Source organism: Ursus maritimus, assembly GCF_017311325.1.
Source record: "Ursus maritimus isolate PB19 chromosome X unlocalized genomic scaffold, ASM1731132v1 scaffold_X1, whole genome shotgun sequence".
Classification (NCBI taxonomy): domain Eukaryota; kingdom Metazoa; phylum Chordata; class Mammalia; order Carnivora; family Ursidae; genus Ursus; species Ursus maritimus.
This window is the reverse complement of record NW_024423319.1, coordinates 99,471,678-99,490,306: the sequence shown is the minus strand read 5'-3', so window position 1 is coordinate 99,490,306 and position 18,629 is coordinate 99,471,678.

The window sequence follows — 18,629 nt, the reverse complement described above, 5'->3', positions numbered from 1 at the left end:
CCTAATAAGTCGCTGTCTAACAAGGAGTATGAAGAACATTTACAAATAGCCACAATGCTAGGCCTTAAGAGCATTGGCAGTGGCTACCCCTGGCTTCAGGATGCCTCAGTTAAACCTTTCCATTATCGACGCTGCCCAAATCCATACCCTGAGATAGGATTTATTTCAGAATCTTCCATCCTACACACCTTACTTTATTTTTATCTTTATTTTCTTACTTTTCCACTCATGGTCCTTCCAGCTACATGACTTACTTGATTTTTTTTCTCTCTTTGGGGCCTATTGTGTAGAAGGATCTGACTCCATAATCCTTCTGTTGATCCATTGGAGTTTGGGGGGAACCCTGCCCTTTGGCAATCAGCATCAACCAGAGGATAACCTGGAAGTGCACTTTCCTTCTTGAAAAGCTGTGTTTAATTAACTGGAGCTCCTTTTCTCCAACCCTCTTTGCCTTTGAAATGCTGAGATCATTTACTGCTTCAACTTTGGCTGTGTTTCTCTCCCTGGGGGAGGTCTGTCTTTTCTACTTAGACTAAGTATGACCTTCTAGGCCTCGTAAGACACCTAAGTCAGTTCTGGGTATCCTTCTCTTCCTGCCTGGAACACTTTGGTATGCTACAAACTGTGATAAAGTAATCCCTACGTCCCAATTAATGAAAGTGACATGACTGCAATGTACAAAAAACTGGGCCGAGTGTTTGGTAGCCCAGTGCAAGAAGGAAAACTGTCAAAACCTTAGCACCCATGCCCAGTGATTCCTTGCTCTAGCAACATCCATGGTCTACTTCAGGAATTGTCATTGAACGCTTGGCTTGCCTGAAATTCCTATACTACTATCATGAATGTTTTATACAGCATCAAATCCTACGTGCTAACTGCTGTGTCACGCAATTGAGTGGAGAGAGGACAACAAATCACTCATGCCTCGTTTTTGAGCTTTTGCCAATTCCAGTTCTCAGGCAAAAGGCTGCCAAAGCAAAAACCTATCCTTAAAACCAGGCATATTTGTTTATATTAATCCATGAAAGCATCATTTTCACACACTTTTTTTTTAAAACAAGAAATATATTTTATTCAACTCCTCTAATATGAGAAAACAGTTGTTGAAATGTGTTTTGTTTATTTTAGGCTAAGATTTTACAGATCATGTATAAATATACAACAAAAGAGAGGTAATAGCCACATTCTTGGTTGGATCTTTTTTTAACCTGGAGGGTTATCAAATTGACTAATGAAACATAGGTGATAAATATACTTATCTACATTTGAAAGCACTCCTTCTGGTCTGTGTGTTACTGTCTGATTTGCGATTTTATATTCTATATTCTGGGAAATCTTGCCTTTCGTTTCTCTGTTTAGAAAACAGAAATTCAACATTCCTTCAAATATTCCTTCCTGTAACTGACAGTTGTGGGGGTGTGGTGCGGAGTGTAGGTCACTGAGAAGAATTATAAGGGTATAGTGACATCTACAGGTAGCATGTATATTGTTAAATAGGATGTAGTGGAGGAGCAATGGACTGTTCTAACAAGCCTCTCTGCCTTACATTCATTCAAATACACCTTGCCTCTGGTAATCAGCAGAAAAGATTAGATGAATCATACTGGAACGGCTGATTTAAGAGATCTTGCTAAAATTAAAATCCCTGTAATAAAGGAACTTCGCTTTACCTAGTTTTTTATACCTACATTATCTTCATTTTTGAAATGGGAATAGCAGTTTGATTGGCAGTTCATTTGGAAAATCTGTGTAAGGAATACATATATACTTGATAAAAGTAGTCACTGCAAATTCATGGAAACCCCAGAGAAAGAATATGCCAATTAGAAATTCAAAAATTCATTTTGGCACTCAGTGATAAAAAGCCAAAATACAGCCATTCTATTCCAGTAGTAACCAGTAGTAGCTTAAGTTAACATTATGTCAGAAGTTATTCCTACATTTTCTTTTTTTAATTAATTAATTTATTTTTATTATATTATGTTAGTCACCATACAGTACATCCCTAGTTTTCGATGTAAAGTTCCATGATTCATTACTTGCATGTAACACCCAGTGCACTGTGCAATACATGCCCTCCTTTATACCCATCACCAGCCTATCCCATTCCTCCTACCCCCTCCCCTCTGAAGCCCTCGGTTTAGTCTCTCATGGTTCATTCCTACATTTTCTTAATGATAGGAGTGGAAAGAACAGTAACAGTGTGTTGGGGGTTGGGGTTGAATAATAAACTATAATGAAATCAGGCTCTCGGGCATCAGTTATTTTCTTATCTGGGTAAAAACAACAAATCAGGGAAATGGAGGTAAATTTTAAGTTCCTGCTGGGGTGAGATTGTTTTAACTTTTGTATTTCTTATGGTGGCTAGATATACATAGTGAATGACCAACTAAGAAAAAATTATAAAGATGTACATTTGCTTTACAAGACCTGTTACTCTAATGTCTATTAATTAAGTAGAAAAGAATGAGAAGTTAAAGCATAATTGGGTTTACCAGATTTATCAGTATCCAGTTTGTGCAAAGTGCTACACAGACCTTCTTAAAGGTAGAAAAACCCAACTGCTTAATTAGTTCTTACTACTCCTTCCTGTCTTCTTTTCCCTATATCTTCCTACTTCCAATATTAACATCAAAGGAGGGATACCTTAAAAAGATATCTTTTCCCCAACAATTTCAAGAATTTTTCCATTTCTGTGCTGTTGTTTTGTAATCTAGAATATCTTTTCTTTCTCTGATATATAAATCCTACCCAGCCCAAGTGCCCCGTTCTCTAAGTCTTTCATGGGTGAGTGAAAAAACAGAGTTATTTCTTCCTTTTTGAATTCTCGGAACACTCTCTTATGTCACTTATCATCTTTTACCTTGATATTAAAAATATTTATGTATCTATTTTAGCTCTCCTTAAATATCTGAGGACAGGGAGAATTCTGGACAACTTTATGTGCCTTGTATACTTTGGGTGCTCACTAAATATTTGTTGAATTAATGAAGTAAAAGATTCATCCCATGGAAGTTGAATAACAATTCAAGAATTAGAGGAGAAGATAATATTTCCAAACATGAATTCACAAGGTCCTTAGTTTGTCTTTGTGCTAAGGAGTCCATTTTATTCCTAAAGACCTCCTCTTTTGACATAAATTAAAAACTTAAACACAGTTTAGGATTTCACCTGTGTGCTTATCTGAGAAGTATGAATAAGGCTAAACACACAGAGACTGGAGAGAGAAGGAAGCAGTAGAACAGTCCAAATTCCCTCCTTTTGACATGGGAAAAATGTATTAATTTCTATCGATCACTGCCAAGATTACCTGGCTAGAGCATTTTCGCTAATAGCCCAATCAAGGAGGCTGGCTACTAGGTGAGACACCTCATCAACAAGAGGCTGTAGGATGTTCTGCTGCGTGGGGACCTGTCCTGTCAGGGAACAACATAGTAGAGAGGCTTCTTGGAGATCCGTGAAGAATTTACGTGTGTATCCAATGAAAAGATCAGTAATTTGGGCACTGCCACAGAGATTGCATCTTCAGGCTGTCAACATTAGAGAAACAAGGATAACCTCAGAGAGGTTAAGCTTTAAAGAGATATAGAGGAAAGAGGTGTCTCAGAGCCAGACCTTGCCCACACCTTCCAGCTCAAATCCCACAGTCAGGACTTCTACTCAAACCTGATCTGAGGATAAGGGAAAAAGATGAGATTTAAAACAATTTTGAAATCGATACTTTAGCTTGAACCAAATTTTAGTAACTAAACGTGGCCACAAGGCTATGGAATCTTCATAAGATCATATTGCTGTACTGAAAAGGGAAATACAACAGTGTAGGAGAGAAGACAGTAAATGAAAACACTACAGCCACTTTAGATAGCACCAAACTCAAACTTTTCCATTAACCAAGTCACATTATTCAACAAAGTACTGTTGTTGTCTGCTAGGGCTGCCATGACAAAATACCAAAGATTGGGTCGCTTAAATAACAGAAATTTATTTTCTCACAGTTTTAGAGGCTGGAAAGTCCAAGATTGAGGTTCTAGTAGGGTTCAGATAATGCTGAGAATCTCAGGAATTCCTGAGTCCTCATATACTGAAAAGAAAGGGAAAGGGGGTGGGGGAAGGGATCTCTGGTGTTTCTCCCTCTTTTATAAGGACACCAATTCTGTCAGATGAGAGCTCCACCTTATGACCTCATTTGACCTTAATTACCCTCTTAGGGGATTTATCTCCAATACAGTCACATGGGGATTAGGGCTTCAAGACATGAATTTTCGGGGGGGCACATTTCAGTCCATAGTTAGGACCTCTTGACATGTGGCACAACTGTTTAGAGACATAATAAGGTGGAGAAAAGCAGGCTATAAATGCTCCGTGCCAAGGTTAGAGCATTGCATAATAATTGTGGAATTATCAGACTGGGAGTTTAAAATAAATATGATTAACATGCTAAGGTCTCTGATGAGAAAGTGAACAACGTGCAAGAAAAGATAGGTAATGCAAGCAGAAGGATGGAAACTCTAAGAAAGAGTCAAAAGAAAATTCTAGAAATCAAAAACACCAACAGAAATGAAAAATGTCCTTCATGGATTTATTTGTAGACTGTACCCAGCCAAGGAAAGAAGCAATAAGCTTGAAGTTATATCAATAGAAACTTCCCAAACTGAAATACAAAGAGAAAAAAAGAATGAAAAGGACTGAATACGATATTCAAGAATCGTAAGACAATTATAAAAGGTGTAACATATATGTAATATCACTATCAGAAGTAGAGGAAAGAGAAACAGAAGAAATATGTGAAGTTTTAATGGCTGATAATTTTCCAAAATTAAACACAGACACCAAACCACAGGTCCATGAAGCTCAGAGCAGAAACAGGATAAATACCAGAAAAATCGACATCTAGGCATATCCGAACTGTAGAAAACTCAAAAATAAATAAATAAAGAGAGAGAGAGAATTCTAAAGTAAGCCAGTGAAAAAAATGCTTACCTGTAGAAGATCGAGGATAAGAATTAAATTGAACTTCTCTTCAGAAACCATGCAAACAAAAAGAATGAAGTGAAATATTTAGAGTATTGAAAAAAACAAACCACTAGCCTAGAATTCCATATCTAGCAAAAATCCTTCAAAAGTGAAGGAGAAATAAGACTTTCTCAGACAAACAAAAATTGAGGAAATTTGTCACCAGTTGACCTGCTTGCAAGAAATGTTGGAAGTTTTTCAGAGAGAAGGAAAACGATGGGGGTCAGAAACTTGGAACTATACAAAGAAAGAAGGAATGTTAGAGAAGGAATAAATAAAAGTAAAATAAAGTCTTTTATTTTTCTTATTTTTGATCTAACAGATAATTTGTTCCAGATAATACTAGCAACAGTGTTTTCAGTGAGCCTAAGTGACATGAATGACAGCTATGTAATAAGAGATGGAAGAAGGAATTGGGAATACTCTGTTAATAAGGCACATGCACTACCTGTGAAGCCATATAATATTATTTGAATGTGGACTTGGATTAGTTATAAATGTATATGTCAAACTTGAGGGCAACTACTAAAAAGTTTTACATTTTTTTAGGTATAACAGATAACGTTAAGATAGGAGAGAAAATGCAATCATGTAAAATGTTCAGTTAAAACCAGAGAAGGAAGAAAAAAAGTGGAAAACAAAAATGGAAGCAAACAAAAAAGGGCTATGAATAGAAAACAGTTACAAATATAGTAGATATTAATCCAAATATATCAATAATCATTTTCAATGTGAATGGTCTAAATACACTAACTAAAAGAGACTTTAAGGGGCACCTGGATGGCTTAGATGGTTGAGCATCTGCCTTTGGCTCAGGTCATGATCTCCAGGTCCTGGGATCCAGCCCCACGTCAGGCTCCCAGTTCAGCAGGGAGTCTGCTTCTTCCTCTCCCTCTGCCTCTCCCCCTGCTTGTTGTCTCTCTGTCTTTCTCTCAAATGAATAAATAAAATCTTTAAAAATATATTTAATCAATAAATAGATAAAGGAGACTCTAAGAGTGAATAAAAACAAAGCCAAACTAGATGTTGTATGCAAGAACCCCACATTAAACATAAAGACAGATGAATTTAAAGGGGTGGAGAAAGATACACCTGGCAGGCACTCATCAAAAGAAAGCAGGAGTAGCTATAGTAATTTGAGGCAAAGTAGCCTCCATAGCAAGGAAAGTTACCACTGATGAAGAGGTGCATTACGTAATGATAAAAGGGTTGATTTTCCAATAAAACATAACAATCTTTAATGTGTATGTACTTAATAACAGAGCATCAAAATACGTGAGGCAGAAACTGATAAAATGCAGGGAAAAATAGATAAATCCACTACTATAATTGAAGGCTTCAACCCCTATCAGTAGTTGACCGATCCAACAGGCAGAAAATCAGTAAGGACATAGTTGAACTAAATAGTACCATCAATCAACTGGATCTAATTGACATTTATAGAACATTTGGTCCAACAATGGTAGAATATACATTCTTCTCAAGTGCACATGAAACATTCACCAAGGTAGACCACATTCTGGGCCATAAAACACACTTTAACAAGTATGAAAGAATAGACACCATAAAAGTATGCTCTCAGACCACAGTGGAATTAAAATAGAAATCAATAATAGATAACTGGGAAATTGCAAAATATTTAGAGATTAAACAATACAATTCTAAACACATAAAGAACTCAAGAAAAAAATTTAAAGTATTTGACTAAACGAAAATGAAAATAAAGCTTGTCAAAATTAATGAGATGTGACAAACCCAGTGTTAGAGGGAAATTTATAGCATTGAATGCATGTATTAGAAAAGGAGAATGATCTAAAATCACTAATGTATCTTTCACCTTAGGAAAACTAGAAAAATAAGGGCAAATTAAATGTAAGCAGAAAAAAATTATAAAAATAAGAGCAAAAATCATTGAAATTGAAAAAAGGAAATCAATAGCAAAAAGTCAATGAAAACAAAAGCTGGCACTTTGGAAATATCAAAACATCTAGTCAGGCTGACCAAGAAAAAAAGATAAGACACAAATTAATCATTTCAGACATGAAAAAAGAGCTATCACTACTGATGCCACAGATATTAAAAGGATAATAAAAGGCTATTTTGAGTAACTTCATGCCCACAAAGTTGATAACTTAGATGAAATGGACCAATTCTTTGAAAGACGCATCTACTAAAACTCACACAGGGAGAAATAATGTGAATGGGCCTATAACTATTAAGGAAATTGAAACCAGTAATTCTTAACCTTCTAAAGCAGAAAGCACCAGGCCCAGATGGTTTCATTAGTCATTTTTACTAAGAATCTAAGGAACATATGACACCAATTCTCTATAGTCTGTTCCAAAAAGTAGAAGTAAAATAGATACCTACTAACTCATTCTCTGAGGCCAGCATTACTCTCGTACCCAAAGAGGTAGACATTACAAGAAAGGAAAACTACCATCCAGTATATCTCAGGACCATAGATATGAAAATTCTCAGCAAAATATTTGCAAATCAAATCCAACAATGTATGCAAAGGATTATATACCACAACCAAATGTGATTTATTTCAGGTATGCAAGGGCAGTTCAAGCTATGAAAATCAATTAATGTAACCCATTATATCGACAGGCTAAAGAAGAAAATAATCACATGATCATATCAATAGACACAGAAAAATCATCTGACAGGATCCAACACTATTCATAATAAACTCTCAGTGAACTAGGAATAGAGGGGAAGTTTCGTCAACTTGATTAAGAACATCTACAAAAATACTACAACTAATATCCTTCTTAATGGTGGGAAACTAGATGCTTTCATGGGGAACAAGGCAAGGATATCCCTTCTCACCACTCCCTATCCAAATTTTACTGGAACACCTATCTAATGCAGTAAAGATAACACGAGAAAAGGCAAGACAAGAAAACTGATACAGATTAGGAAGAAGGGAATAAAACCGTTTTTGTTCATCTGATAAAGGGTTGTTATCCAAAATATGGAAAGAACCTTTAAACCTCAACAACAACAAAATGAACAACCCAATGAAGATGTTGGCAAAAGATCTGAGCAGATACCTCAGCAAAGAAGATACAAATGGCAAATAAACACAGGAAAAGATGCTACACATATATGTCATTAAGGAATTGCAAATGAAAACAAGGAGATATCGCCACTATTCGATTGGCCAGCTATTAGTTTGGACAAAATCTGAAACACCAAATGCTGGTGAGGATGTGGAGCGACAGGAACTCTCATTCACTGCTGGTGGTGATGCAAAATTGTATGACCACTTTGGAAGACAAGTTGCAAGTTTCTTATAAAACTAAACATAGTCTTACCATACAATGTAGCATTTGTGCTCTTTGGTGTTTATTCAGATGAGTTGAACACTTAACGTCCACACCAAAACCTGAACAGGGATGTTTATAGCAGATTTATTTATAATTGTCAAAATCTAGAAGCAATCAATATGTCTTTCAATAGGTGAATGGATAAACAAATTGTGATATAATCATACAATGGAATATTATTCAGAGATAGCAAGACATGGGGTACCAAGCCGTGAAAAGACACAGAGGAAATTTAAATGCATAGTGCTACATCAAAGAAGTCAATCTGAATAAGGCTACATTCTCTATGATTCCAACTATATGATATTTTGGAATAGGCAAAACTATGGAAACAGTAAAAAAACAAAAATCAGTGGTTGCCAGGGATTGAGGGAAAGGGGAGGGATGAATAGGTGGAGCATAGGAGATTTTTTAGAGCAGTGAAGTTATGCTGTCCAATACTGTAATTGTGACTATATGACATTTTCCATTTGGCAAGCCCCATGAAACTATAACACAGAACATTTCCTTAATGTAAACTATGAACTTTACTTAAGAAGAATGTTATCTCCCATCTAAGTACTAACCAGGGCATTTCAAAGGGCATATGCACACCAATGTTTATAGGAGCAATGTCCACAATAGCCAAAATATGAAGGAGCCCAGATGTCCATCAACAGATGAACGGATAAAGCAGATGTGGTATATATATACAATGAAATATTACTCAGTCATCAGAAAATGAAATCTTGCCATTTACAATGGTGTGGATGGAACTAGAGGGTATTATGTTAAACGAAATAAGTCAGTCAGAGAAAGACATATACCATATGATCTCACTCATATGTGGAACAGATGAACATAGGGGAAGGGAAGGAAAAATAAAATAAGATAAAAACAGGGAGGGAGACAAACCATAAGAGACCCTTAACTCTAGGAAACAAACTGAGGGTTGCTGGAAGGGAGATGGGTGGGGGGTGGGGTAACTGGGTGATGCACATTAAGGAGGGCACTTGATGGAATGAGCACTGGGTGTTGTATGCAACTGATGAATCACTAAATTCTACCTCTGAAACTAATAATACAATATATGTTATTTAAATTGAATTTAAATTTTAAGAAAAGTATCGGTATTCATCAGTTGTAATAAATGTGGCACATCAATGCAAGATGTCAGTAATAAAGGAAACTTTTGCAGGGATGGGATATATGGAAACTCTCTGTACTTTCTGTTCAACTTAAAATAAATCCATACATCCATACAGGATAGCTTCCATGTTGGGGGGGGGGGTGCACACCTGAAGTAGTCACTGGAGCTGCAAACGAGGGTCAGTGATTTGGTAGCTGACTCCTCTCCTTCGTTGTAACCAGCAAAGAGGATCCATCTTTGACTTATGGCGTGTTCCAGAATATGCCAGGGTGTTTCCTATCTTTCTACCTTTGCTCTCCTTTTCTCTCAGAAGGGCCTTCTTATAGTGGTTTCCAAGATTAAGTGCCACCTTCTCATTGAAACTTCTCAGAACAGTCTAAGATACCTCCATGGTTCCATTCGTTCTTCCACTTAATTGCAATGAAGCATTTATTATGTTGTGTTGTTATTATCTGAACCTCTATTTCCCCAGTACTCTATGAACTTCTTGGTGACAGGACTTGGATTTTTAAAAAAATACGTTCATGTATTTTAACATCGTGTTAACTTAATAAATGTTTGGATGAAAGTTTGTATGAACAAGAGCAACAACAAGAAAACCTAACTGCATGTGCTCTGTGTTATGGATAAACAAAAACCTTTTTAAGGGTGATATCCTGAATATTCACCAGTGTGGCATAACTTTTCTGTAACTTAGTACTGTCATCTATAAACTGAGGATTTATGTAATTGGATAGTTCATCGAAAAGATTAGAATAGTTAACATATATGAATTCTCCATATATTCAAAGCATTTATTGAATGAGTTTTTCTAATAAAAATATGCTGTGCAGTCATTGCATTATGTTCACACCAAATAGCTTATTAGCTATACCATCGACTCCTTAAGAGCAGGGATCATTATGCTCTTGACACCAGTAGAGCTCTAATATAAATGGTCTGGCCCAATAGAAGGTGTCTAAAATATACTTATTAAAAGAATGGTGAGGGGCGCCTGGGTGGCTCAGTCAGTTAAGCGTCTGCCTTCGTCTCAGGTCAAGATCCCAGGGTTCTGGGATCGATCCCCACATGGGCCTCCCTGCTCAGTGGGGAGACTGCTTCTCCCTCTTCCTCTGCTCATGCTCTCTTGCTCTCACTCGCTCTCTCAAATAGATAAAATCTTTTTTAAAAATGGTGAATAATTGGAGGAAGGGAGGGAGGGAGGGAGGAAAGAAGGAAGGAAGGCGAAAGGATTTATATAGATCACCACTGTCCAGTAGAATTTTTTACATTGGCAGAAATGTGTTGTGTCTGTGGTGTCCAGTGTGGGAGCCACATATGACTGCTGAACACTTGAAATAGTGCATAGTGCAGCAAAAGAACTAGATTGTTCATTTTGTTTAATTTTGAGTCCTTTGGATTTGAATTTGAATAGCCAAGTGTGGCTGGTGGCGCCTGTATTTGAATAGCACAGGTAGACAGACTTTTTTTTCAATTAAGAAAATTCAATGGTTTTTAAAAAATCTGTTGAGTAAGTCCTTATTGAGAGTCCACTACATTTAAAAAATAGAATCTGTGCTCCTCCTCTTGGAAATTCATTTGGCAGAGAAGAAAAATGCCTATTGAACGATTAATTAACAACTAAAATGTAACCTCTACACGTAACCTATAGACACGACTTGAAACTGTAAGTAAGGCTGCTTTCAACTGCAAGTGTAAGGCAATCAAGAAAATTGTGACTATAGAAATGAAAAGAAGTTAACAAATATGCGGAGAAGTGTTTAAAAGGCACGGAAAAAAGAAAATTATATGTGACCTAAACTCTGTTTTTATTCTTACCTACCAAAAAAAATTGAAATATTAATAGTGCCTTAGCAAGGTTTCAAGTAACATCTTGAGCTGTTCTTACTTTATTCATCCTGACACAATCTGGACAGTTTGAGGCCTGTATTTGAATAAATGTCCACAGCCAGCTAAAAATATTCATTACCAAGAGAAAACTCAGCAGCTGAAAAACGATCACCAAACCTTTTCATAGAAGTTCCAGGGTATCAGTGGACTTCTGATTTGTATATTTGAATTTAAATGGAAAACACTTTTTTTTTTTTTATCTTCTGAGAAAGCCTTATTTTCCAAGAGTTTAACACTTGTTAATGAAGTGCTAACAAGCCATCAGTGCGGGTAACACTGTGGTTCCAAATTCGGCTCCTCATCAGAATCACTTGAGGCTTCTTGTTTTAAAATCTAGATTACAAGGCTCCTCTTGATTCGGGGTTTGGGGTGGGCTTGGAAATCTGTATTCTCCATAAAGTCCCCAGGGGGAATGGAACCCACTGCTTTTTAAGGATTCACAAGTTCTTTTGCCCATTGCTTTCCCTCAGCTAGTACTGTGAGGCTGGAAAGAACCCACCATTTCCCCAGGGCTGAGTCATGTTTTCCAATTCTAGGGTTTTCATTTCCCATCTCATTCCCTCCTATCATACACAAATCCACTTGTGTTCTCCAGACACGTGAATGGACTCGGAATTTCACAAGGATCTCCTCTGATTTAAACAGAGCTCTTTTAAGTTCAGCCACATTTAGTTCTTAATTTACATTGTAATATCTTTTGTACCTTTTGTTGGTTGTTTGATATTGTTCTGGATTTCGAATACTTAGTGGTTTTTGTCATTAAAGAAAGATGGTCTTGATTACTCTTAGTGGGGAGTCCATTTTGTTCTCTGGATAGCATAACTAGGTCATCTTCAGTCAGGAACTGAAAGCTAGAGAAGTCCTAGTTCCACCCATTTGGACTTGGAAACACTTGGTATAATTCAGAACCTAAGGCCCTATCTCTCTAGATCACAGACACTTTATGTAGACCTCTAGCTTTCAGTCCCAAATATCCCATCAAATCCAGCTCACTAAATATATATAAGGTATGTAGGCCACTTGGTCATTGAATGTTTAGTGGAGTAACATTTGGAGAAAAATGACATTCTATATTAGGTGTTCTCCATCAATCACTGACAAAGGCTCAAGTTGAAATCCTAATGATGGATCTTTTTTTCCCTTTATTCTTGTTCTCTGAATATCCTATGCAATGTTTAAGCTATTTTCTCCGTAGGGTTCTTTTTTAAAAGAAAAATCATTGTCAACAGCTCAAGCAAAGCCCTGCAGTAATCAAAGCAGTATATACTCACTGGATGAAGAAAAGTAAGGAAGAATAATTTAAAGAGCAGTATTCTTTTCTTGGGGCTGAGTTTCTTTACCCATCTGCAAACTGAAAAGAACTAACTAGGTGGTAGGATTCTGCCATTGTTCACTAGGTGGTTTGTGTATGCCAAGCAGAGATTCTTTTTTCAGAGTCCTTCAAAATTGCCTAATAACAAATAAAAAAATAGTTTGACAACAGCAGATGTCCCTGAGTAGTGGAGATCATATTATTGCTGTAGTTGTTTTCCCTGTGCTTTTCCTATTTTCCTACCTCTCTATAATGATTTTAAAGATTAAACATTAAAATTTTTGAGTAGGCTTTTATAATAGAATGTACAAACCAGTTAGAAGAAACATAAGAATGATTCTCTAAAACAAGACTGGCACGTTGAAAATCTGATAACCCGCTTGAATATTAAGATGATTTTATTTTGTCCTGGCTTTCTTGCTCTGCAATGAGAGAATGGTATGTGGTAGCACATGATTATAAAACTTGAAGTTGTCTTTCAATATCGATGGCTGCTCAAAGGATATTTTCAACTGAAAAGATTTTTTGTAAAGTCACAAAGCTCTCCTCCAATTCCCTGATGAAGAATTTTATATTTTAAAATCATACACCTACCCACATATCATAGAGGGAAATGGTGAAATACTAAAATCCCATTGAAGAGGCGTTGCTCAAGTGTACGCCAAAGGCACCGGTTTCAGAAATGGTTCTATTTCACATCTTTATTAATTAACTAGTACGTGACTAAATATATTAAGGACATTCATGAGTTTTGTTCTGCTGGAAGATGAAGGCACTAATGAATACTAAAATTACCCGGGAGAAGCCATAAATATGGCTCTAAATATGTTACTCATATGCTGTTTTTTAAATGCCAGTTTTCTTGAGCCACTACCTCGTGTCTCTTTTACTTGAAAATGCTTTGAAATACAGCATTTCAGAAAGTAACTCGATCAAATCAGTGCACTTCTAAATTACCTGTGTATATTAAGTCCAAATCACAAGATAAAGGCTGGGTTTGTGTTCCAATTTTGCCCAGGAAATTGCTTTGGTTTTAAAATTTATTTGAAATGTGAAGAGGAAAGTGGAGGTGTGTTTTCGGCAGCAGCCATCTAGACTTCTGCGGGCGTCTCCGGGCCACTGCTCTGAGCCCCCGTCTCCATTCCGTGCCTTTGTTTTTCCCAGATGCGTCTATGTCTGTCCTCTGCAGGAACACGGCTTGCTCTGGTTTCTGAACGGATCGTTATCAGAGTGGCAGAAAGAATATCAATAACCTCAGTCCCAAGCTCCAGAAGGGCCCAGAATTAGGTCTTTTGAAAGATGCAGGATCCTGTACCACTTGGATGAATTTTAGGCACTTGCATAGCTTCCACATTACCACACTCCTATTCCACTCACACTGTGTAAAGCCATTTCATCAGATGGGATTCTCGCGTATGCTTTCCAGACATTCCCATTCACCACTGAGGCTGAACGTGTACCCTGTACTTATACCTTTTTTGATTAAGTTCTTTACAGTTGTCTGGCTCTAGCCTATTTCCCTCCTTGGAGGTTTGGGGGCAGAGAAAATATGCATCCACTCGTCTTGGAGTAGCCCTAATACAGTATCACTCCCTGGGAAATTCAGGGGTGACCTATATTTAACACAACCCTTAGACTGTCTCTCAGTGATCAGGCATCTCAAGCAAGTTGTGAATGTCAACTCTGAGTTGAAATTTTGGAAAAATAGCTGAAGAGCTAATATTTTGTGTCACTTACTAAAAGAGATGTCCTTGCACTTTAGATATCATCTTTATAGGCACTAAAGCAGATATTTTGAAAATCTCCCTGGCCTATGTTCTTGTCTCATCCAAGGACCACTGTACTTTGACCGAAAACATTCAGGAAAACAAGCCGAGGGTCTCCAAGGAACATCATAGATGGCATCTCCAAAATATTCTGTGTTGAAATCTTGAGATTCGGTGTGAAAAAAATGGCAGGAGGACATGCTTTCCATGGTCAAATATGTTAAGAAAACTCATTATGCTTTATTATCCCCCTTGGAGTCTCTCAGTACATACTGGTATATTGAGGGTTCTGGGAAGTCTTGTGGTGAAAACAAAACCAGAAACTGAAACCTATTCAACTTTGTTTAAGCCAGCTTACTCTAAAATGATTTAACTTTTTTAAATAACACCTACTATTACCTCACAGGCCCTGTTTTTGGAAATGCTGTTGTAAACACCACTGCAGCACTGATTGATTTGGGAGGTATATTTGATTCCCTGTAACAAAGTCTTTGTAAGACTGGCAGGTGCAATCTGCTGTTCCCCCTTCATTGCTGTCACTCCCTCCCAGGAGGTCCCTTGCAGGCCCTCACACTTGCTTTTCTCTGAGTGCAATGATTTTGCAGAGTACCTCCCATGTGAACTGAGAATAATATAACTCCAGAAGAGAGGGACCTCAGAACCCTGACCCACCCCTGCTGTGAGATCTGGGAGGTTCGGGCAGAATTTCAAGTGGAAGCACTTTACTTCCCCCTCAAGTAGGTTTGCCAAGCATCCTGTATATAAAAGCAAACAAACAAAACAGGTCCTGTATTTCTTTGTCTTGTTTTATTTTCTCCTCAGGAGACTCAGGGAGGCGAGATTCTTGGTCTGAAGGAGGTGATCCCAGTTTGGCAGAGGGAGGAACTGCATACTCTGCTAGGAGTCAAGGTGAGGAATCAGAATGAGGGGTGAGGAAACCACCCCAGGAGAGAGAGGTCCTGCTGTCAACTCTAGGAGAACCCACACAAGGATGGTCATATGAGATGTCCTCTGACTTGCTCATAAGGTTCTCAGAGAGGTGAAGGCCTTGATGTGAAGGGAGACGGCCTCAGTTAAGTAGAGTGTGTGTGGGAGAAGCTGCCAAGAGTCATGGTGAGGGCCCCGAGTGAGGCCTGGAATGGCAGACTGCCCTTAAAGTTATTTTGGGATGGTGGGGAAACCAGAGAGAAATCACCTGGGGCTGAGATGGAACATGCCCTGTGGTCTTGTCCTGGTGCAGCTGAATGCACTGTGCAAATTAGATGTTTTAATCACATTGTCTCCAGAGAGTTTCTGAGAAATAAAGGTGATTCTCCCTTGAGGTGAGATGTTAAGAAGCCACTAGGTACTCTTTGTACCTGGCTGGGGTGGTCAGAGGCCACTCCATCAAAAGGGCATTCAAATTAAGTTACCGTGTGTAGTTTGGCAAATTCTAGGCGAATTCTAGGTTTTTCAGTGCAGGTTAAATTAATGAAAACAAGGGTGGTTTGGATGGAAAGGCCCTTGTGAGGGCAGGAAGTTGATCCTTGACAGAAATTTTAGGAGCTTTGTATTGCATCTAACTGGGGAACTGTACCTTATAATCGTATTGAATGATGTATCATGTAATAGGGAAATACTACTTAGTTTTCCTTGCTAATCAGTATTTTGGCTAATTGGATTTTCTTTGTTGTAAAATGCTACATAGTTGCTCACAGCTGCTGGATTAAAAAAAAAATTCCGGCAGGGTGGGTGTTATCATCGTGGTTCAAATTAATCATACTAATAAATGCCATGTTGAATTGTCAATAGGCCAGGTATTATACCAGGCACTTAACACATATTAACTACGGTCCACCATCCTGTAAGACAGAGCTTATCACACCCACTTCACAGATGCAGAGCCTGATGCTCACAAAGTTTAATAATGTGTCTGAATTCGCACAGCTGTTAAGGGACAAGGTTGAGACTAGCCGCTAGTCTGGACTAGCCTAGAGCCCACACTGTTACAGTTCCCCTAGCCTGAGGCCCACTTTATGTCTTTTAATTCAATTTCCCCCTTTTTTCTTAAAAGTGTATCTCAGGCAATCAAAAGAAGGATTGTATGCTCCTACTACTGGGTTGGAATACATTCCTAGAGCAGTATGAATACCAAAATAAATGAGAGGCATGAAAAAAGAAACATGGTGGCAGTATGATCGTCTACACATGAAATATCAGATAACCTTGAAAGATGAGGGGCTCACAAAGTCATCCTGGACAGGCCTTCCTCATACAGTATAAATCTATCACAATAAAATTTACATGAGACTAAGTCTGGCTGATGAAGAGAAGGAAAATATCAGCCCATTTCCCGCCAACAGCCCATCACCTTCCTGGGACCCCTGCCTTGTGCTTTGCTTCCCCATCTCACATCACTCCTAGGACACGGACTGAGGTTTGCAGAGGGGAAACTGCTCAGCTCTTGGCAAGGATGTGGCATTTCCCAGAAAGCCTTTAATCCAAGAGACAGCAGCCAAGATAAAAAGCCTAATGTTAGAGGCCTTGGGTGACAAATATCCCAGAATATAGGGGATCGCACATAGGCTTCTACCTGCTTTCATACTTAGAGACAGAGACAGAGCTCAGACTGACCTCAGACAGAGCTGTCAGGCTAAGCATGCCCTCCCTCACTTATTCTTGAGGCCTCTCGAGGAGTTCAGAGTTTCAGCCAAAGAAGGACAATCTCAGGTCAGTAGAAGGAGTCCCAGCCTCTGTGAGACACGAAGGACCCTAAATGAGGAATGATGGAAGAACCCTGTCAGAACAGTGGGGTTCCACAGAGTCTGGCTCCGGTCCTCTACTATAGGAGAACAGACATACTACTCTGGATGTGGCTCATTCTGAGTTCCAATTCGGTCCCAGAAGGTGTGTACTTTGATTTGATGGGGGCAGCCTCAGGTCAGCAGACAGTGGAGTCCCAAGACTGGTCAGATGTCAGGGTGAGAACTCTGAATAAGAATGAGGGAATCCCTCACCCCAGAACAGAGGATCCACACAAATCTCCCCCCCCCACACACCAATGCTGTTGGCCCTGGGATGCCCAGGACAGAGTTGTGAGGTGGAAGAACCCCCCTCAGTCTCCCTGGAGTGTCCCACATGTGCAAAGAGAGAAAACCCAGGCCTTAACAGGAGTCATAATAAGAACCCTGACTGTTCGATAGGGATCACCCTACCAGCACAGGGAGTCAAACAAAGCCCCATCCTATTCTGAGCCCCGGGAGGCCACAGAAGAGCTATCACTGATTCCACCTGTGCGATCTCAGGGAGGAAAAGCCCTTGATCTGAAGGGGGCAGCCCCAGTTCTGCCAAGGGTGGAGTCTGGCCTTAATTGACGATGAGGACCCTGAGTGCTGATGAGCCTACAATTCCCTTAAAAAAAAAAAAAGGCCTTCCAGGGGGCACCTGGGTAGCTCAATCCTTTAAGCCTAGGCCTCTTGATTTTAGCTCAGGTCATGATCTCAGGGTTGTGAGATGTGGCTCTGCCCTGGGAACAGTGCCTGCTTAGGATGCTCTCTCTCCCTCTCCCCCTTCTTACCCACCTCCCTTTCTTATATAAAAAAAATGCCTCCCAGAGCCCTGTTTCTGCATTCAGGCTTGTGCGGCCCAGTAGGAGTAGCCCCGAGCGGCATGGCCAGAGATTCCCCTCTAGGGACTCAGGAGGCTGGGGGCCCCTGGGAGCTGGCAGGCCTGGGCCGGCAGAGGGAGGAGCCGCAAGCGCTGGGGTCCCACAGAGCCCCGCCCCTGCTTTCAGCCCTCGGAAACCCCGGTGCCCCCGCCCCCGGATGCAGGTCACTCGACTTCCTTTCTGGGCGGGACCTCGACAACTGGGTGCGGCTTTTGTTCGGAGGCCGCCGGTTTCCTAGGACCGGTCTAACGTCAAGGTGAGGACCCTGAGTGGCAATTGAAGAGACTACAACCCCCCAAACCGCGCCATAACGAAGGTGGCCCGAATCTGCCCCTTTGGTCTGGCTCTGGGAGGTCCTAGAGGACTGGCGGGCCAAATTTGGCCTAGAAAGTCTCACCGGGAAGGCTTTCGTCTACGGGAGTAGGCCCGATTCTGTGGGTGGAGGAGCTAGGCCCTAACTGGATTCATGATGAGGGCCCCGAGTATTATGAGCAGGCCTTTACCCAACAGAGGGGGGCCACACTGGCAACACCCCCCC